General features: G+C 54.8%; 1 protein-coding gene across 9 annotated transcripts in view; it reads right to left on the reverse strand.

The window, feature by feature from the left end:
- Positions 1–21,916, reverse strand: part of NEK6 (NIMA related kinase 6) — a 103,059-nt gene that overhangs the window by 63,413 nt on the left and 17,730 nt on the right. For 2 of the 9 annotated variants that reach the window (XM_023217176.1, XM_023217172.1), the window contains exon 1: positions 3,914–4,024. The exons of the other annotated variants lie outside the window; for them this stretch is intronic. The gene's annotated coding sequence lies outside the window, so the exon portion shown is untranslated. Of the gene's footprint in view, positions 1–3,913; positions 4,025–21,916 lie in introns of those variants that run through there. 9 annotated transcript variants of the gene reach the window in all.

Below are 21,916 nucleotides of genomic sequence, written 5' to 3' on the forward strand. Positions count from 1 at the left end.
GGCAAGGACAGCTCACTGCACCTGGCCACTGGCTGGGTCAAGGCTGGACCAACTTCAACATCAGCCAACATCCACGGGTGAGACGGCATCTCCCAAGAAACCTGCAAAGTGCCATCACCCTTGTTTGGCTGATGAGGAAACTAAGGCTCCAAGGAGAAACATGGTTTTTGCCAAAGTTGAGTCCACACAGTGGAGAGAGCTGCCATTTGAACCTGCTCCTCAGACCAGCCAGACTGAGCAATCACAGAAAGAAACTCAGCACAAGCCCAGGGGCTGTAGGGAATGCCACGCCCAGGCAGACTGGCTGGCAGGGAGGACTACAATAACAGCCCCCACCAACAGAGCGTGTACCACACATGCGCCAGGCAGGTGCCCGTTCACCCTTACAGACACCTAGGCGGGCACCGCTATGATCCACATTGTTCAGAGGAGAAACCAAAGTTCAGACAGGTTAAGTGGCGGGTGCCAGGTCACACAGCAGGCGGCAGGCAGAACTGACACTCGAAACCAAGTCTGCCTTGGTCCAAACTGCCTTGGAAGAGGGTGTGAATAAATGACTGAATGAATGAATTCTGGCCCAGAGCTGTGGCTCTGGCGGCTGGGCCCTTCCCCAGCCCTGGCCCCCCTTCTTGTCTGGTCTCAGGATAAGCAGACGTTGCCCATTCATCACTTGACAGGAAGCAGCCTGATCTCAGGCCAGAGTCATGGGGGCCTGTCGAGCTGGAGGGGACAAGCCACAGATGGTGTCTGGTTTCCGGCTGGGTCCTGTGTTCCTTCACGCTCGCCCCAGCCCTCCACCCGCAAAGCCATGCATCCTGCCCAGATTCTGCAGCTCCATGACCAGTGGAAGCCTGGCTTCTCTAAGGTGCAGGGACGCAGGACCATGAGCCACTCGTGGAAGGTGGCCATGCAGACAGGTTCCCCGCTGCCCCCTTCCTCAGGGTGGTGGGGCCTCCCCCAGGGTGGGCCTGCAGGATCAGGTGGCCAGCTGATTGGGGGCCACGCGGTGCCCAGCCAGAAACAGGGCCGCTCTAGCATCCCCCAGGACCCACACCTGGTCTTCATCCAGTCCCACCCATTATTTCTCCAAATGTCTTCACTCACTCCGGGGCCTCCACCCTGTGCTGGCCTCGTCCCTACAGTCACCTTCAGCCTCCAACTCCCCTCCAGCCTCCACACTCCCCTCCAGCCCAACCTCCGGCCCGCCATGGAAAAGTTTTGCTAACACACAAGCCTGAACCTGCAGATCTCTCCCGAAACTCCACAGCACACACTGGAGGAAGCCATTCCCTGACCACTTGGCACAAGCCTGCCCTCATGCATTTGCCCCCAATATCCCCCAGGTCCTGTATGCAGCCATATTAAATGACAAGCCCCCCTCCCCAGCGACACAGCACCTGGTCCTTCCACGTCATTCCACGCACCAGCCCTGGACTAAAGACCCATCAGTGCCTCTCAATGGGCAAAGTCCCACTCATCCGCCAGGACCGGGTCTCTGGGCCCTCCTTCATCTCAGCACTTCTTTTTTCTTTTTTTTTTTTTTGAGACGGAGTCTTGCTCTGTCACCCAGGCTGGAGTGCAGTGGTGCGATCTCTGCTCACTGCAACCTCCACCTCCTGGGTTCAAGCGATTCTCCTGTCATTTGAACCTGCTTCTCAGAGCAGCCACACCAAGCAATTACAGAAAGAAACTCAGCGCAAGCCCAGGGGCTGGACGGACCACCACACCCAGGCAGACTGGCTGGCAGGGAGGACCTAACACACTAGTCAGGCTCCCGAGCAGCTGAGATTACAAGCGCACACCACCATGCCCAGCTAATGTTTGTATTTTTAGTAGAGACGGGGTTTCGCCATGGTGGTCAGGCTGGTCTCGAACTCCTTAACCTCAGGTGATCCTCCTACCTTGGCCTCTCAAAGTGCTGGGATTACAGGTGTGAGCAACCACGCCCGGCCATAGTCTTGTTGGCACTTCTTATGGGACCTTGGGGAAGTCCTGTCCCCTCCCTGAGCCTTAAACGTCCCCATCCACAAAGAGGAACAGCCCGAACTTGCAGGGAGGCTGCGAGGACTCTGTGAGTTACACAGTGGGCATCCAGGGGGCACTAAGGCCCCTTCTTCCCTCTCCCATCTGGTGGCATCTACACAGGTTTCTCCCTAAAGGTGGGCTGTTATGGGCACAAACTGCTTCCTTTGTCACCATGTCTGCCTCCTCGGCCAGCCTTTAAGGGCAGGGACTGACCTTTGTGGTCATCTCTAAACCTCCAGTGCCTCACCCAAGGCCTGGTGTAAAGTGGGCACCTGGGGGGGGGGGGGTTGGCAGAATGAATCTCTGACCAGTAGGTGGAGGGGGCTCTTCCCATCCTCCTGCAACCCCAAGAAACCTCTGCTGAAGGCTCAGCATCCCTGTGGTCACAGATCAGCCAAAAGTCACCGGCGATTCAAAACCAACTGGGCCACACACTGCAGGGTTCCCAGCGCCTTTTTGAAAATCGAGGAGCACTGCAATCACCTTTCATCTTCTCCTCGGGTAATAAAATCCAATTCTGGAAGAAGAAAATGCAGGAGCCGTAAACATCTTGTCTCTCAGTTAAAGGAGCAACAAGGCATTTTGGCTTCTGCCCAGAAGGTTCTTGACTCTGGGGCCTAGTCAGGGCTGGGCCCGCTCCCAGCCTCCCTGAAGACGAAGCTGAGATCTGTTGAGTGCTTCCCCTGTGTCGGGTACTGCAGGCAGCAGCTCAGCATATCCCTGCTGCGAGGTCTGTGAGCCCTCCACTTTTACAGATGAAGAAACTGAGGTGCAGGGAAGTTAAATGGCTTGTCAAGCTCATGCAGCTGAGAAGCAGCATGGCCCGTTGCTGAACTCAGATTCAACCCTCTCCAAAGTCTGCATTTTAATCGTTTGCCTAAGGTGATCCTCTGGAGATCACAATGCAGCTGGGGAAAGCTGCAGTCTCACTCCAGGAGTCCTCCCAGGCCCGCTAGCAGGTCCTTCATCCCGGAGACCCCTGCCTGATTGGGGAAATGATCTTGCTCTCACCTCCAGGCCTTGGCAGGCTCTGCTCCTCCTGCCTGGAATGAGCTGCCTCCCAGCAAACTTCTCTCCTGGGCATCTCTTCCAGGCAGCCTTCCTGGACTCACTCAGTCACTCCCAGCTCCACAGCCTGCTCACCCGTGCTGTCTCTGTCTAATCCATGTGTCTTCTCTCCTTGAACATGGAAATTTCCTTGGGGGTAGAGACTAAACAGCCCCAGCAGGTGGCAGAGGAGAGGCTGGGTAAGGGGTTGCTGACTTAGTACAGAAACACCTGAGGCCAGGAGGGAGAAGCCTGGCCCCCCAGGCCAACTCACGCCAGGGCAGGCCCCTGGGGAGAGCCTAGGGCTTAAGGGAAGGGATGAATTTCAAAGCAGAGACTCCTGTATCGTATGCTGTCTCAAACCGCAGCTATACCCTGCTGACTGACAGTGGAAGGAGGACCAAGCGGAACAGCCCCGTGGCTGGAGGGCTTCGGCGTTCCCCATCCAGTGGCCTCCATGCAGGGAAAGCTTTCAAGCCCCTGGTCTCCCCTAATTTTGTCTCCTTCCTACAGGCAGGAAGGGGCAGACAAAACCCACCGTGGAGAAAGAAAAATTGCTTTTTCTGCTTCCCTGGAAACTCAGAAGTTCTGGCCAAGTGCGGGGATTACTGAACGTAAAACCAGCCATCAGCAGCCACCCCGTCCCAGGCTAGTGGCAAAGGTCCTGCCAGGCTGGTGGGACTGGCCAAATGGGCAGTGGTGGGTGGCAGAGGTGCAGCCAGGTCGAGGTCCCTGGAGCCCCAGCCCTGGAGGTCCCTAGGGCCTGGTTCCCCATCCGTCACTGGACACACCCCTGAGAGCAAGCGGTTCCCATAGCAGGAGGCAGAGAAAGTCTGGGTACCTTTTGAAGTGGCTCCTGAGAAGCTCCAGGGAAGGTCTGCTCAGCTCTGAGTTGAGGACGGACATGAGGTGCCGGTGCCTCCAGGGAGCCGGGTGGCCTCTCTGGGCTGGGCTGGGTGCAGGAAGAAGGGCCTCTGTCTCTGCATGGGACTTCCCCTTCCCAAGACTCCAGTCCCCAGACAGCCAAAAGGAAACTCCCCCACCACGCGCTGCTCTAAAAATAGCTCCGGCTGCCACCTCCAAGGCGAATGGAACTTGTCACAGCCACCACGGAGCCCCCTGCTCACCAGGGACTGGAATCTGATGGCAGTGCCACCCGATGAGACCAGTGTGGGCTCAGGGAGGGATAAGGGTCCTTTCCTTTGGTCCTTGTGCTCGCTCCTCACCTATCCACACTGGGGCCCAGCAAAATGCTGAAAAGCCTAACTGTTCTTGCTGTTCGTTTATTTATTTGAGATGGAGTTTCACTCTTGTTGCCCAGGCTGGCATGCAGCGGTACGATCTTGGCTAACCGCAACCTCCGCCTCCCAGGTTCAAGTGATTCTCCTGCCTCAGCCTCCCGAGTAGTTGGGATTACAGGCGCCCGCCACCACGTCCGGCTAATTTTCTATTTTTAGTAGAGATGGGGTTTCTCCATGTTGGTCAGGCTGGTCTCGAACTCCTGACCTCAGGTATCTGCTGGCCTTGGCCTCCCAAAGTGCTGAGATTACAGGTGTGAGCCACCGTGCCCAGGTCTTGCTGTCCCTTTAAAAGCTTAACCTTTTCTATTCTCTCCTTTGTAAACTGGGCCCAAATCCTTGGTTGCCCATGAGATGAGAGCCCTGGCAGGTGGCAGTCCTGGTTCAAGTTCTGGCTTAGCCACATCCCAGCTGTGTACACCTGCGTTCTCATGGGTAAAACAGGGACAAGGGTAGTATCTACCGCCCAGGGTGCTGGCGGGTTACACAACATCGCACGAGTCAAAAGAGCTTAGGGCCAGGCTGGGCACACAGCAGATACCCCATCAATGGGGTTATTATTTGATTGTTATTGCATCCTTATTCGGGCCCTGCATTCTCTAAAACAAGGGTGCGGATCCAGGATCAGAGGACGCGGAGTTTTCCTGTCTTGCCTTTGGGACCCCAAAACGACGCAGACACAGCTCCTGCTCTTACAGGTCCCCAGGAGCAGGCCCTGGAACTGCTATCCACAAGCTAGAAAGAGTATGAAGCTGCCCAGGAAAAGGACCCATGGCTGCTGCTTCTGGCTGGGCCAGGTTACGGGGAACTTTGGACAACAGGTAGAAAACCTGAGGTGGCCCAGAAGAACCAGTAGGGTTTGGACTAAAGGGGAAGGGGATTCCCAGTAGAAGACACCGTGGGTTCAAGGGCACGGAGGCCAGAAAGACCCCTGCCCCACCACCCAGTCTGTGAGAGGAATCTGAGCTCTGCAGGCCAGCCACAGCCTTTGGTCCCCAAGAGGGGCTCTCCGTGGCCAGCGCCTGCTTCCTTCTTCAGAACGTGCCACTTCTGCCCTGGGCAAACCACCCTTGTGCCCCATCTGCAGCTCCAGCGCCACCGGGACTGACACAGGCATACAGCAGCTGAGGCCCTGGAGGACGCGCGAGTGAGATCCTGGCACCGAGGCTCCGCCACCTGCCACACACCTTCCCGCCAGCCTGCCCCAACTGTCAGGCATATGCCAGGTACCAGCACCCTTGGGGGGCTGAGGCTGGGCCCAGGCCAGCCGTCCACAGGCCCTGGGGGCTAGACTCCCAGTCAGGACCTGGTGCATGCGGCACCCCTTGGGGAGGTGGCCACAGATCCATGTCCCCTAAAACCCTGCAAGTGGGCGTTGCCAGCATCAATTCACAGAGAAGGCTCCAGACAGGCCAGGCCGGGGCCTCCTGAGAGTCACCGCGAGCCCCCAGCACAATCTCCATGCAGCTGTGCACAGCTCAGTGCATCGGAGTGGCGGCGTCTTCTTTGCCCAGTCCTACCACCTGTACGGTGTGACGGGGCTGGCACAAAACCACAGCACCTGGGGCCACGCCACGGCAACCCCTGCACCTTCCAGTGTTGCTCTCCTGACCAGGATCCTCGCTGAACCCTGGAGTTGGGCTTAGGAAGTGTGTGGCCATTTTTAGCTCTGCAGGAGCGGCTTGTGCTCTGAGCTGTGCTGTGTGAGCTCCGGTGGCCCAGGAGTCAGAGCCCGGACTCCTGTAGGGCTGCATGGTCTTGGGAAAGTCACAGGCTATCTCTAGGCCTCAGTTTCCCCACCTGCAACATGGGTGGGCTGGACTCCACAGTCTAGAAGGGCTCTTCTTGTGTAGATGTTTCTTGTATGGCTGACAGAGGATCTGTGCCTCACTGGGTTGCTCTGAAATTAAGCTGGGGAGCCTGCGTCTCATCACGTGCTCATTTCTGGGCACTAGAAAATCAGACCTTTTCGGTCTGGAATTGCTAAAGGAATTTGTTCTTGGACCCTGGATCAGTTCTGAGCCCTCCAGCCCCTGTACACTGCCCTCCTCATGCACAGTAGCCACAGCCACATGGGGCTGTGGCTTGGATGCCTCCTGGGCTCCCTAACACACAGCCATGGAGGTGTGTGTATGGAGGCATGCACCCAGGGCATCCATCAGTGTCAGGTGCTGGGCCGGATCCTTCAGGGATAGTGGCAGCCTGTGTGCTCACAAAACAACCCTGGAAGGCAGCCAGTGTATCCATTTGACAGACGAGGAAACTGAGGCTCAGGGAGTCCTAGCTGCAGAGGCAGAGCTTGGATGGGAATACAGGCCTGAGTCCCGACCTGGACACCCTCAGCAGTGTGTCCAGAGCACCCTCCCTTCAGTGAAGGAGCAGATGGAGTGTGTGTGTGTGTATGTGTGTGTGTGTTGGTGGGGGCGGGGTCCAATCAAAGTGCTTAACTAGGTCAGGCGTGGTGGCTCACACCTGTAATCCTAGCACTTTGGGAGGCTGAGATGGAAGGACCACTTAAGCCCAGGAGTTCGAGGCTGTGGAGAGCTAGTATTGTGCCATTGCACTCCACCTGGGTGAAAGAGCAAGACCCTGTTTCTAAAAAAACAAAAAACAAAACACCAACAAAAAAACCCCAAAGTGCTTAACTGCATTGCTGAATCACAGAAGAGGCCATTAATTTCAACATGGGGCAATGAAGGGGGCTCCAGGGAGGCAATGTCCTGGATCTGGGAAGAGCAGGCCAGGCAGTGGGGAGGTGGAGCGGGAGCCGGCACAGGCTCAGGGGTCTGAGAGCCCCGAGTGCAAATCTGGTGCTGCCTCCGTCTGGCCATGTGAGCTTGGGCCAGTCCCAGGGTCATCCCTTTGTAGTTCCCTCTTCTATAAACTGGGAGCCACAGTAGGACCCATCTTGTGGGGTTGCTGTGAGGACCGAGTGAGGTATTTTACATGCAGGTAAAATACCAGCCCAGGACTATCAGGGCCAAGGTATGCAGAAGAGCTTAATAAATGTGAGTACTGGGCTGAGCAGGGTGGCTCACACCTATAACCCCAGCACTTTGGGAGGCTGAGGTGAGTGAGTCACTTGAGGTCAGGAGTTCAAGACCAGCCTGGCCAACATGGTGAAATCCCATCTCTACTAAAAATACAAAAAATTAGCTGGGCGTGGTGGTGGGCACCTGTAATCCTAGCTGCTCGGGAGGCTGAGGCAGGAGAATGGCGTGAACCCGGGAGGCGGAGGTTGCAGTGAATTGAGGTCAAGCCACTGCACTCCAGCCTGGGTGATGGAGTGAGACTCTGTCTCAATCAATCAATTAATCAATGAATCAACGTGGGTACTGCTACCATTATAATTCCTGTTATCATAAACAACCAGCACTCATGCAACAGCAATATCCCTGCAACAAGTATTTCCAGAAACCCCCTTTCCCAGGAACTCCAGCCTTATGGACACCAGGCCTTTGGGCCTGTAGAACTAGAAGGAGGTGTCCAGGGCCTCTGGGGACCTCGCTTTTGAGAGGGCGAATGAGGCCGCACGGCTCCTGCTGCATCCTCCCAGGAGCTGGGAGGTGATGGCAAAGCATTTTACAAAGTTACCAGGACAATGAAACTGAGCTGGCCCCCTCCCTCACTGTCTCCATAAAATAAATCTTGGCCCGCGGCTGGCGAGAGGCCCTATATATTTACATGACGATTGTGCCTCATGATCACAGGGCTCACGGTTCCAGCAGCAGCATGTGGCAGAGATGACAGGGGTCCTAGGAGAGTCACTATTTTCCAGTGACTTTTATTGTCCATTATATCCCGGCGTTTACAGGGCTCTGCTCCAGGCCTGGCAGGAATATCGCATGCCGTGGGGCTGGCCGACCTTAATATTTCAGTCTCGGTCCTGCAGATCCATCCTCATGTCTCATCCATCCAACTAAGTCTTTGTGTGCTTTTGAGACACCAGGGAGCTCCACGGCCTCTGGTGGATGGGGCTGGGGGTCTACAGGCACAGGTACTCCCACCCAAGCCATTGGCTTAGTTCCGGTCTGCTGTTTCAGCCTCGAGGGACACTCCTAACTCTGTGGCAGTTCTTGGGTGAGCAAGGGGCTGTGCAAAGGAGAGGGCTATGGGGGTGCACTAAGCTGGCTTCTGGCTCACGAGGGCAGCTTGTTACATCTTAGGGATTTTGTGAGACAGCTGATATCACACTGGTTGCTTGAAATCAGCCATGGTGGGAATCTTTACACCACGGGAACTGGCAAATGCTACAAGTCAGGGGTGTGTACAAATCTCCCTCGTCCCGGAACTGTTTGTTGAACACTCACCAGCGCACCCAGGGAAGGAATAACCCAGAGGGCACCTGAGCACCCAAAAGGACACAGGCTCAAGAGACAGGTGTGAATCCTGACTTCCTCAGCCACCTTCAGTGTGACCTTCAGTAAGTAATTTCACTTTCTGAGCCTCAGCTTCCTTATCTGTAAAATGGGCCATACCTAAGCTCCTGGGGTTGCTGTGAAGATGAGAACGCCTTATGGAAATTTCCCTGGGTGACACTCAGTATGTAATAGGTAACTTTTATCATTCATTCATTCAACACTTACTGAGTACCTACTCCATACCAGACTCTGTCTTGGTGACAGGGATACAGAAATGCCCCAGAGGGTGACATGACACATTTCTTCTGGGCGGTTTTTTTTTTTTCTTTTTTGAGACAGTGTCACTCTGTCACCTAGGCTGGAGTGCAATGGTGTGATCTTGGCTCACTGCAACTTCTACCTCCCAGGTTCAAGTGATTCTCCTGCCTTACCCTCCCAAGTATCCGGGGTTACACCTGTATGCCACTACACCCAGCAAATTTTTGTATTTTTAGTAAAGATGGGGTTTTACCATGTTGGCCAGGTTGGTCTCAAACTCCTGACCTCAGGTGATTCACCCACCTCGGCCTCCCAAAGTACTGGGATCATAGGCGTGAGCCACCGCACCCGGCCTGGGCAATTTTTGATGGTCTACAGAGCGACTTTTGTCCACACTATCATAGGAAGCCTCATGAAAACCTTGAAAGGTGGGAAGAGTGGGAACCATGCTCATTTTTGAGATGAGGAGATGGGGGCTCAGGAGTGGCCAGGACTTGCCCAAGGCCCCTACCAGGGAGTAGCAAGGTTGGGCTTGGCCCTGCATCTGCCTATGTTGTGCTCCAGGCCCACCTTGACACCCATCTCTGAATTCCCAGGCCCAACCAGGCTGGCCCCTGCTGGTGCCAGGGTAACCTGAAAGTGAGCCTGCACAAAGGACAGGAAGACCTGGGGGCCCCAATCCGGAGTTCGTCTTGTCTCCATGACCTCCTGGCCCTTAGGTTTTTCCCCTAGGGATCCCCATCACTAGGCCAAGAGGGCTGCACCCTGGATGCTCCCGACCCTGATGTCCAAGGGTCTGTCCCCAGGCTTCCTGGCGTGGCCAGCTGTCCCTCTGTCCCCTGTCCCCCGCAGCCAGGGAGGACTTGGACATATCAACACCTGCTGTGCCTCAGCTGGATCCCAGGTGAGCCAGGGCCTCTCGGGCAGGAAGGAAGAGGGGCGTGAAGTAGGGTAGGGCTTCTGTACCTCATCTCACCCTCAGGCGCCCATTTCACAGATGAGAAAACTGAAGCTCAGACAGGGGAAGTCCCTACCCGTGTCAGCAGCTTCGGAGACAGATTCGCACACTAGGCTGGCAGCTTCTGAAGCTCATGGCTGGGGAGCCCAGCAGAAATCTGAAGGGGACCAGGCTCCTCAGGTCTGACACCCTGGAGTCTGCAGATGGGACTCCAAGTGGCTCAGGCGCACCGCAAGGAAACAGCAGAGCGAGAAAAATGCAGGCCAGTCTGATGACTCAAATCACCTCTGACATGAGGAGGTGGGCGGAAGCATGCAGCATCTCGGGTGGGTTTCACCTTGCTTCTTAGAAGGATGTGTCACCAGATTCTGTTTAATCAGCACTCACCGACCTTCGTCAGGGGTGGCACCTCTCAGCTGCCTTGTCTCTGTGGTAATCACAAATCACAGACTGGCAGGTGGGGCCACCTCCCTGTCAACAGGGGACACCTTCTCATTTCACAGCTGGGGAACCTGAGGCTGGGGGATTGGTTCAGGGACACACAGCAGGGACTCAAGTCTTCCAACTCCTTTGTCAAGAGGTTAATTTTTCTGTTTGTAGAGACAGGAAAGGAGGATCCTATAGAGCTTTAAAAGAAAGAGAAGGGAAAAAAAGAACTAACAGCTGAATAGAATTGCAACGAGGCCCCCGGCCAGCCCGAAGAGGTTTCAGACATTCTGTGCAGTTGGAATTCTTGTGGGCTGAAGGGTCACGCGATTTCCTTTGCAAAAGGCAGTGTTGAAAAAGTCTGACTGAGGGGGAGGGTGGGGAAGGGGGGAACTGTCCACGAGACTAGGAGTCATGAGTTTCAGCCTTGGCTGCCCCAATGACTTGCTGAGTGACCACAGCACAGTCCCTTGCCCTCTCTGGGCCTCAGTTTATCTGTATTTATTTACTATGTACCCAGCATCGTCCTATGCACTTGAGTGATGTTAACTTACTTTAATCCTCATAACAGCCTTGTGATACAGGTCAATTATTATCTCCGTTTTACAGAAGGGGAAAACTGAGGCCTACAGTATGCTGCCCAACAGAGGTGGAAAAACTGGGATCTGAACCCAGGTTGTGTGGCTCCAGAACCCACACTCCTAGCTGCTGGTGGCCTGGCCCTATCGTCTGCGGCTGGCCCTGGCTGCTGTCTCGTGTCCTTCCTGTCCTAACAGGCTTTGCATCTGTGGCTTGGACACCGTGGAGCCAGTGGGCCCGTGTTTGGAGATCCTGAACCATCCTCCTCCATCTCAGCTGTTGCTCCGATCTGCTGCCTCTTCCGTGAACTCTGATTTCTTCAGTTCACTCGGTAGCCTTTAGAAAGTATAGCCTGGGAGACTCTCGGGAGGCTCCCTGGGTCACGGCAGCCATCGACCCAGCTCTTTGAGCCTTGCTGAGAGCCTCAAGTCCAAGCAGGAACAGACGACCCCACGCTGATGTCCGTTTGGAGTTTTACATGCAGGTCGGCCTCTGGGACTGCAGGAGGGAGCCTGCCATTCAGGCATCCAAGAAAAGAGTGAGAAAAACATCTATTCATGGCCAAACAGAGCCCGCTCTGTGGAAACGGTGCTACCAATGCGACAAGCAGACCAGCTGTGCGAGGGCTTCCCGAAAAGCCTGACCTCAGAGCATCCGCATGGAGGGCTCAAAGACTTGAGTGGTCACCAAGCCTGTAAAATATGCCTCGACATTCAACCGTGCCATTCCTGAGGGAATACGGTTCTGACCCAAAACCTGGGTTTGCCTTCCAAAACAAAATTCTTCAGACAACAGACATTTTTTGGCTTAAACAATCTGCTGGTCTGTTTTGCTCCACTCTCTATCTAAAGGAAGGAATACTCATGCTAACAAGAGCCACGAAATCATGTGCCACTACTCATGATTTCACCTACTGCACCACATATTTGGGTCCATCAGCTCACCTCATGACGTGGGCATTCCTGCCTTCATTTTGCAGATGAGAGTCAGAGTCGTGCCAATGGGAAGGCCTAGGAGACAGCAGAGGCAGGGGCTTGAACACTGGTGCCAGCCTGGAGTTGGGGATGAATCTCGGCAGAAGCAGGGTTTAGTAGAAACCCTGCCTGTACTAAAAATACAAAAATTAGCCGGGTGTGGTGGCGCATGTCTGTAATCCCAGCTACTTGGGAGGCTGAGACACGAGAATCACTTGAACTAGAGAGGCGGAGGTTGCAGTGAGCCGAGATGGCACCACTGCACTCCACACTGGGCGAAGAGTGAGACTGTCTCAAAAATAAATAAATAAATAAAATAAAATACTGGATGTATTATTAAGGGAAGCTCCCACCAGACATACAAGCAAGAGCAGAGCAAGTTCCACCAGGCAGTGCACGTGGTCTCGGACCCCAGACACACACATTCTTCCCTCCGCAGGCGTCGGGAGAATTCCTGCAGGGGCAGGTGTAGAAGGACAGGGCCCAGCTGCAGTCAGAACGACTCCATAGAGACCATGTCAGTCCTGCCCTTTCAGACACCGGAACCCATTAACCAGGAATTTTGTGCTGAACGCCCAGAAAAATCCCCAGAGCTCTGTTCATAGTTTTGGGTCAACATTGGATAATCATTAAACAAACGTGTGTGTGGTTGCTGCCACACTCCCATTCTATTCCTGGGAGCAGGAGAGACCCGAGTCCACTCACTCGAGGCCTCACATTTCAACAGATTCCCAAGGACTCCGCCAGTCCACACCCAGTATTTTATTTTATTTTATTTTATTTATTTATTTTTGAGACAGAGTCTCGCTCTTCTCCTGGCGTGGAGTGCAGTGGTGCCATCTCAGCTCACTGCAACCTCCGCCTCCCTAGTTCAAGCGATTCTCATGTCTCAGCCTCCCAAGTAGCTAGGATTACAGATGTGTACCACCACACCCGGCTAATTTTTGTATTTTTAGTACAGACAGGGTTTAAACATGTTGGCCAGGCTAGTGTCAAACTCCCAACCTCAGGTGATCCTCCCACCTCAGCCTCCCAAAGTGCTGAGATTACAGGCGGGAGCCACTGCGCCTGGCCCACATCCAGTATTTTAAAGATGGGGAAACCAAGCCACACAGCAGAGGTGTGACAGGCCTCCAGACATTCCATTATTTGCTCACTCAATGGACACACAAGTGCTGGGCACCGACTGTGTGCCAGGCAAGGGGGACCAATCTCCATCCTCAATGGGGCTCTTAGGCATCACATAAACTACAACCAGTGTGCCCGCTGCTTTGCAAAGCAGGGTGTGGAAACACAGGGAAATGTGTGTGCAGTCTACCTGGGGCACGGGGTTTTTCCTCAGAACGAGAAGCAGTTCTGAGTGGAGGAATAGGGGCAGCGCACTGCAGGCAGAGGGCATGGCACGTGCAAAGGCCTGGAGGCGAGGCAAGCCCTGTGCGAGTTGTGGGATAGAGGCCGGAATGACAGCAGTGGCATCAAGGTTGCAGAGGGGAGGCTCAGGAAGTAGGATCCACAGGGCACCGCCACGGCCTGCACATGGCTGGTAAGGGGTGCAGAGCCAGGGCTGGCCCAGCTCTCCAGGCTCCCTTCCAGGGCTCCCTGCACACTACCCTTCCTCCCGCGATACCAAGTCTAGGTGGGTTTTACTCAATGGGTTATGTGAGCAATCAATGCCTGAGATGCAGCTTAGCAGTATCTGTCCTCTGTCCAATGCTACAGGCGCACACTCAACTTCCCCAGCCCTGCCCGGTCGTCTCAGCTAACTGTGTCTTCAGGACGTGGGGAAGGAAACACCTATAGAATCTCCTTCCCAAGAGGCCCCACTGAGGCTCCATTGCAGAAGTGGCATGAAATTTATATTCCTGGCCCCAAGACGCTCTCTCTCATTCAGTATTGACTGAGCACCTACCACGTGCCAGGCCCTGGGCTAGGCACGGGAAGGGTTCGCCTTGTCATCCCCAGCTTTCCTGAGAGGCACAGGGCTGGAACTGTGCCTCCCGCTTCACAGAAGAGAAGTGGGGCTCAGGGGGGCTCTGGGACTCTCTTGCTTGAGATCACTTGGCAGCGAGTTGTCAGGGCGGAAACGTCTGATCACAGGACCTTTGCCAAAATAGATAAAGGCCCTTGGGGGAACAGGAGAGGCTGGATTCCCTCCTTCCTGCCCCACAGGCTGCCCTTTGTCCACAAAGCGGGGGAGGCCGTGCTGGTGGGCGCTGCCAGGAATGGCTGGGCCCTGTCATTACTGGGAGGGTCCGCTCTCCCACCCAAAAGAGCAAAGCCAAAGCTGGCGGCCTGTGCTGGGCGCTGAGACGTTCTCAGCCCTCAGTAGTCCTGGCTGGTGCAGCCAAAGGACTAAACGCTGCAAGCCTGTTTTCATAAAACATCGTGCTGAAGACCAAGATCTATTCAGCACTCGTCTTTGGGGCCTGTATGAAAGCACAGGAACGAATCTGGGATGCAGAAAGTCAGGGGGTGCCCCGGCCACCCCCGAGATCTACGCCCCCTGCCTACACGACGCTCTGCCGATCGTTGCCTAGGCACAGGACAGCACTGTGGTGACAGCATTCCCCCGCCAGACTCTGCGCCTTGGTCTCCTGTCTCCTCCTGGGAATGAGGGCAGGCTCCCTGGATCTGCCCTCCTCATCCCTTACGCTCCCTGAGTAATGCTCCCCCCAAACCCTTGTCTATCTGGAACTGGGGCATAGGCCCTTACTTGGAGATGCTAATCAAGTTACACTGGGGTCACATGGTAAGATTAGGGTGGCCCAAATTCAATGATGGGTGTCTTTCTATGAGGGATGGACACAGAGACAGACGCACAAGGAAGAAGGCCATGTGGTGACAGAGGCGAGCATCGGAGGGACATGTAGACAAGCCACGGAACACGGAACATGGAACACGGAACAAGGAGGGTGGCTGGCACCTGCCAGAAGTCAGAAAAAGGCATGGCAGGTGCTGTGTGAGAGCCTCCGTGGGAACTGAGCCTGCCGCCAGCCTGATTTCAGGCATCGGGCCTCCAGGATTCTCCACGAGAGAATGAATTTCTATTGTTTTCAAGCACCCAGTCTGCAGTCACTTGTTATAATATCCCTAGCAAACCAACACGACCCACCACACACCAGGGCAGAGCCGGGGGCTCATGCGTGGCCATGACTCAGAGGTTCTCGAGGCATCAAAGTCTCCCCCGGGCTCCACTTCTGTGTCTGGGTGCAGAAGCACATCCATGGCTCCCGGGCCTGGGGGTGTCACAGGCCTGGACAGCTTCTCCCACATTTTGAAGACAGACATAGGTTGCCAGATTTTTCCGGCATCTAAAATAAAATGTCCACCTAGTATCACCATCTTTCATAAAAGAAAGGACAGGCTGGGTGTGGTGGCTCACGCCTGTAATCCCAGCACTTTGGGAGGCAGAGGTAGGCAGATCACCTGAGGACAGGAGTTCGAGATCAGCCTGGCTAGCATGGTAAAACCCTGTCTCTACTAAATACAAAATTAGCTGGGCGTGGTGGCACACACCTGGAATCCCAGGTACTCAGGAGGCTGAAGCAGGAGAATTGCTTCAACTCTGGAGGTGGAGGTTGCAGTGAGCTGGGATCGCACCACTGCACTCCAGTCTGGGCAACAGAGCGAGACTCCATCTCCAAAAAAAGAAAGAGAAAGAAAGGACAGCTGACATGGAAAGTAGCTATGCCAAGCCAGGCCTTTCTGTTCTTATGTCACCATGGGTCTGCGGAAGACTTCACATGGCCTGGGTCTGGGATTTGGGAACCAGTGGACTCAGGCCACTGTGCTAGGTGACTTTTTCAACCCTGGCTGAGCAGAAGCATGGCTGGCCTCCACTCTCCTATGAGTACAAAAAGGGGGTCTCCCTCTCAGAAACGTGACCACTATATTCCAGTGAACATGAGGGTAATTCTAGTGAACTCCCTCTGAGTACTGGGTGATCTCCCAGTCTGAGGAAGGAGACCCCTAGGCCAGTCACGAGGCAGCCTGCTAGTGGGTTGCCTCGCTTTTTCACAAGTGAAAAGCAGGAGACATAGCAGGGAAGCTCTGATCTTTCTCAAGAAAAACAAAGCAGGCCGGGTGCAGTGGCTCACGCCTGTAATCCCAGCGCTTTGTGAGGCTGAGGTGGATCACCTGAGGTCAGGAGTTCGAGACCAGCCTGGTCAACATGGAGAAACCCCATCTCCACAAAAAATACAAAAATTAGCTGGCTGCGGTGGCATGCACCTGCAGTACCAGCTGCTTGGGAGGCTGAGGTGGGAGGATCCCTTGAGCCCAGGAAGTCAAGGCTGCATTGAGCCGAGATCATGCCACTGCACTTCAGCCTGGGCAACAGAGCAAGACCCTGTCTCAAGAAAAGAAAAAAGGAAGAGAAAAAAGCAAAGCAAAGAGCGAAATTATACACAATGTGCAGACGTCAAGGCTGAGGACCCCAGCTCTCTCTGCAGGGTCCTCTCATAAACCCGTGCCTGGCCACAGAGCGAGGGGCCACATGCCTGGTGCTCCAGGAATATCTTTCCAAACGTGTGGCCCTGGAGGCCTGATGACCCAATGGACTGGCCACCTCGTGCTTGGAAAACGTCACACCCATGTCTGCCCCACGGTACCCAGTGACGGGCCAGCAGCCCGGGGAAACATTCACATGAGCGTGAGGAATGTTTCTTCTCCAGCGACTCCAGGCACTGCTGCCATCTCGGACGGAGGGCGCTCCGATGGTGGGGATACCCTCTCCTGGAGTGCTCGGCCGGGACAGTCTCGGCGTGAGTGGCAAGCCTCACTTGGATGATCAGGTCTGATGCCGTAGCCTTCCAGGCCCCGATTTCAACTCCCCTCCCTCCCGTTCTGCACGCCCAGACCGGGGGCAGGGTGGGCCTCAGTTCTCAGGAAGCCAGGAAACACACTCTTTTCTGGGCTAAATGCCCAGATTCCTCGAGCAGTCACAGGACACACTTTTTCTGAGCTGATCCAAAGCCACAAGCATGGACTGGAAGTTTCTTTGGGCGGTGTGAACCTGCAGGGACACAGCCAGGCACACCTGGAATTCCAGGCTCAAAACTGGTCAGTGAGAGAGGCCCAAGCTAATCCTGGGCAGGCAGGGGCTCCAATCTGCCCTGGCACTGTGACCCAGGGACAGGCCTGCCCTCTGTGGGCCTCCATTCCTTTTTCGAGAAAACCAGGGTTAACCCATTCTGCCATCATTTGCCAAGCATTTCTTGAGAAGCTCGTGAAGCCATGTACTGTCCGAGGGGTTGGGGACACAGGAGTGGGCGAGACAGAGAACGCCTTCCCCTGCCACAGGTTCTGCGTGGTCGGGAGGCAGACACAGACACGACAGTGAACAGACATGGTCATTTCAGACAGTGATATGTGCCTCGAGGGAAACGCAGCCAGGGAGTGACTGGGTGGTGCCAATAAAGGGCTGGGCTTCAAAGAGGCGCTGGGGCCATCGGACCAGATCATGCAGCAAATTCCTTGGCACATAATCAGCACTCAACAGATAAAGGGGTTCTCCTGTCCTCCCACTGCACAGGTGGGACAAGTGAAGTCAGAAAGAGAAAGGCTGGGCCAGGCGCAGTGGCTCACGCCTGTAATCCCAGCACTTTGGAAGGCCGAGGCGGGAGAATCGCTTGAGGTCAGAAGTTCGAGATCAGTCTGGCCAACATGGTGAAATCCCTGCCTGTACTAGAAATACAAAAATTAGCCAGGCGCGGTGCTGTGCGCCTGCAGTCCCAGCTACTCGGGTGGCGGAGGCAGGAGAATCACTTGAACCCGGGTGGCAGAGGTTGCAGTGAGCCAAGATCGTGCCACTGCACTCCAGCCTGGGCGAGAGAGTGAGACTCCGTCTCAAAAAAAAAAAGGCAGGGGGAAAGAGAAAGGCTGGAGCAGGCTGCAAAGGGACTAGGCTGGTATCAGACCCAATCTAGCCCCATGTTTCTCATGGGTCCAAGGGGGAGCTCCCTGCCCTGTTTGCCCCCATAAAGACCCTCTTGCTCTTTCTTGGTGGGAAAATGATGCCTCCAATATCACAAGCCAGGCTATCCCACCAAGACAGGTCGAAGCCACCCATCCTCCACCTGTTCCAGCAGGCAAGTGTCCTCTCCAGGCCAGGCCAGAATTGAAATACGGGACACTCCACCTATTTGCTGGGAAACTTTGCCCAAACTGATCACCTCTCTAAGCCTCATTTTTGTGATGAGAAAACCAGGAAGGAGATCTACTTAATATGAGATTGTGTAGGCAAAGTGCCCTGGTACACAGGAGGTCCGAGATTGTGCTTAGTCCCCCAGCCCTGGTCTCCACTGATCCTTCCCCGCACTGAGGCAGGGGCTGGGGCAAGTGCTCTAGGTGACGGGAGCTCTCAAGGGAGTGGGGAGTCAGATGTGCTATGAAGACTTCTTTGCTGGGCATCTTAGCCAAGACCCGCAGCCTCTCTGAGTCTCAGTCTCCCCAGCTGTAAAATGCATCAACCAACACACATGAAGTTATCCAGCTGGTATCTGACACACTTGCCTGCCCACCCTCATGTACCCATTTGACCTAAAATTATTCTGACCGCATCCCAAGTGGGCACTAAGTCCTATGGTGAGCTAGGGGTGGGGATGGGTGGCTGAGCCCCTTGTTGGTGGGCAGAACCCAGTCTCCTCTAGAATCCCCCTGCAGCTACCTGGGTCTGCAAGGGAGTGAGGGCTTGTGGGCTAGCCTGGGCTCACCTTCCTAAGCAAGCTCTCCTCCATGGAAAAGAGTGCCCAGACAGACCCTGGGAATGGCCCTCCTCACTGCCTGGGACACTCCTGCTCACCTAGGGGAACCTACAAGCCCAGCCCACTCCCTCAACGCATACGAAGTGCCACAGATAGAAACAGTCACATATCGCTTAACGACACTCTGAGAAATGCAGCATTAGACGATTTTGTCACTGTGTGAACGTCTTGGAGTTGACTTACACAAACCCAGACAGTCTTGCCTCCCCCACACCTAGGCGATCGGGTGTCACCTGTCGCTCCTGGGCTACACACCTGTACCGCATGGTCCTGTACCGAGTACTGCAGGCGACAGTAATGAAATGGTCAGTATTTGTGGGTCTAAACGTGGAAAAGGTACAGTCAAAAGATGGCATTATAATCTAACGGGACCAACGTCACATAGGCAGTCTGCTGCTGACCACAGTGTCCTCATGTGGTGGTACATACTGTATTAAAACTCAAAGACGGCCAGGCGTGGTGGCTCACGCCTGTAATCCCAGCACTTTGGGAGGCCAAGGCAGGTGGATCATGAGGTCAGGAGATCAAGACCATCCTGGCTAACACGGTGAAACCCCATCCCTACCAAAAATACAAAAAAATTAGCCGGGCGTAGTGGCGGGCACCTGTAGTCCCAGCTACTCGGGAGGCTGAGGCAGGAGAATGGCGTGAACCCGGGGGGCGGTGTTTGCAGTCAGCAGTAATCGCGCCATTGCACTCCAGCCTGGGCGATAGATAGAGTGAGACTCCGTCTCGAAAACAAAACAAAACAAAACAAAACAAAACAAAACAACAAAAACTCAAAGACGCCCCTTCTCACAGCTTCACCTCAGACTTCTCCAGACCCAAATAAACAAATAAATGCAGGGAGGATCAAAATTCAGTCACAGGGACAACACAGTGCACTCCCCACAGCACACACGGAGCAGGGCTCTTGCAGATTCACGAGGCAGCCTTGAAATCGGGGATACAAATGAATTCCGCAGCTGCCGCCACCTGCCTGGATGGGGCCTGTGGGTGCGTTCCCGTGAACGCGGGCCTCTCTTGTCCCCAGGAATCAAAACAGTTTCTCTGACAGGGAAGAGAGTAAATGACATGCAGAAATCAGAATTTAGGAAAGACAACACTTTCTTTCCTCTCCCCAGGCATTGCTGGGAGCTTCACAGATTTTATCATTTATTCTCACCAGTCGGCAGGCATCGGCCTGGTTTTTCACAGGAAAGCTGAGAGAGGCCGAGGGTGCTGAGGTGAGAGCCCCCACTGCCCCAACAACCAGCAGGAAAGGGTGGGAGCGGGTGGTGGAACAGGAGAAAGAGCTGAGCATTCTTTGTTTTGTTTTTGAGATGCAGTTTCACTCTGTTGCCCAGGTTGGAGTGCAATGGCGTGATCTCGGCTCACTGCAACCTCCACCTCCCATGTTCAAGAGATTCTCCTGCCTCCACCTCCCAAATAGCTGGGATTACAGGCATGTGCCACCATGCCTGGCTAATTTCTGTTATTTTTAGCAGAGATGGGGTTTCACCATGTTGGCCAGGCTGGTTTCAAACTCCTGGCCTCATGTGATCCACCTGCCTTGGCCTCCCAAAGTGCTGGAATTTCAGGTGTGAGGCACCATGCCCGGCCAAGCCAAGGACTCTTTTTGGGTGGAAGTGCGGCCTCAGGTAGCTGAGAGGCTCGGGAATCTCCAGAGTGGCATCAACACCTGGGCCTCCCCACTGGCCTCTAAGTCCTCCCAGCCTTAGCACTGTCATTTTCCACATGAGCCACCAGAAACGTATTCCTAAGCCCCCATCTCCCCTTCCTTACCCACCTTCAAGGTTTCCAGGTTGCCATCCCTCCTGAGCTTAGCACTTAAGACCCCTTGACCCATCGAACCCAAGTGACATCTGTCCTCCACCATGTCAGCTCCACAGAGCCACTTATGGGTTCCTGCAACCGCTGTTTCCCACCTCTGCACCCTGCTCACGCAGTGTCCCCATGCTCTAACTGCAGGCCCTCGCCAGCTGGCCAACTCCTACTGATATGAAGGGTGGCTCTGATGAACAAGCCACAATAGCAGTAGGAGGAGGAATTATTGTTTTAAAAGCTAATAGTTAATATGTACATATCAATAATAACATACTGTGGCCGGGCGCGGTGGCTCAAGCCTGTAATCCCAGCACTTTGGGAGGCCGAGACGGGCGGATCACGAGGTCAGGAGATCGAGACCATCCTGGCTAACACGGTGAAACCCCGTCTCTACTAAAAAATACAAAAAAAAAAAACTAGCTGGGCAAGGTGGCGGCGCCTGTAGTCCCAGCTACCTGGGAGGCTGAGGCAGGAGAATGGCGTAAACCCGGGAGGCGGAGCTTGCAGTGAGCTGAGATCCGGCCACAGCACTCCAGCCTGGGTGACAGAGCGAGACTCTGTCTCAAAAAACAAAAACAAATAAAAAATAAAAAAAATAACATACTGTTAGGATTCGCGTGTGTGGAGGAGGGGCTGCGAAGATTCAGGCTCAAGCACTGGCCCCTCTGCACACACTCCAGCCACACATAGACAACCACTGCTCTGGCCACTGTCTGCCCTGAGTCCACAGGGATTCAACGGCCCCTTCGATGTGCCACAGGGGCTCATTATTGCTTCGTGATTTTTCTTCTTCCACTCTTGCTCTCAGGCTGACCCGATGGCTTCTGTGGGCCTCGGCCTCACCCTGCCCCCAAGACAGATCCAGGTATGGAGGGCCAGGGTCAGAGGAGAGTCAAGGGCAAAAAGCACATTGCCCTCCTTGACTGGTGAGAGACTAAGACCAGGGCCCCAGTCGCCCATCCGGAGATCACTCCTGAGACTCCGGAGCCACGGAAGCTCCTGAGGAGCATTTTTCCTGACTCGCAGCCCTGAATTCTTTGCTCCCCGATCCAGGGGTCTCCAGGTGGGAGCTCAGGCTGTGGACACCAGGTACCCGGCACTGTTCCAGGCTGCTCCCCACTTCTCCCCACTCTCCCCAGGACAGCCCCATTCCCCTCATCTTTCCTGAAGTTCACAGCACCCTTCCAGCCCCCCAAGCCTCCACGGGCCACACTCTGCTTCAGGGGGCCACTCCCCTGCTCAAAACCTTTCCAAACACCTCCCGCAGGATCAAACCCAACTGTCCTTTAAAGGATCGCTGTAGCAGGCGCAATGGGTGTGTGAGTCACAGAGCCGGTTCCATTTGTCCCACTGACCTATCTGTCCCCAAAAAAGGCTTGGGTTTTGGACACAGTGGTCT

The sequence above is a fragment of the Piliocolobus tephrosceles genome, chromosome 14, assembly GCF_002776525.5.
Source record: "Piliocolobus tephrosceles isolate RC106 chromosome 14, ASM277652v3, whole genome shotgun sequence".
NCBI lineage: Eukaryota > Metazoa > Chordata > Mammalia > Primates > Cercopithecidae > Piliocolobus > Piliocolobus tephrosceles.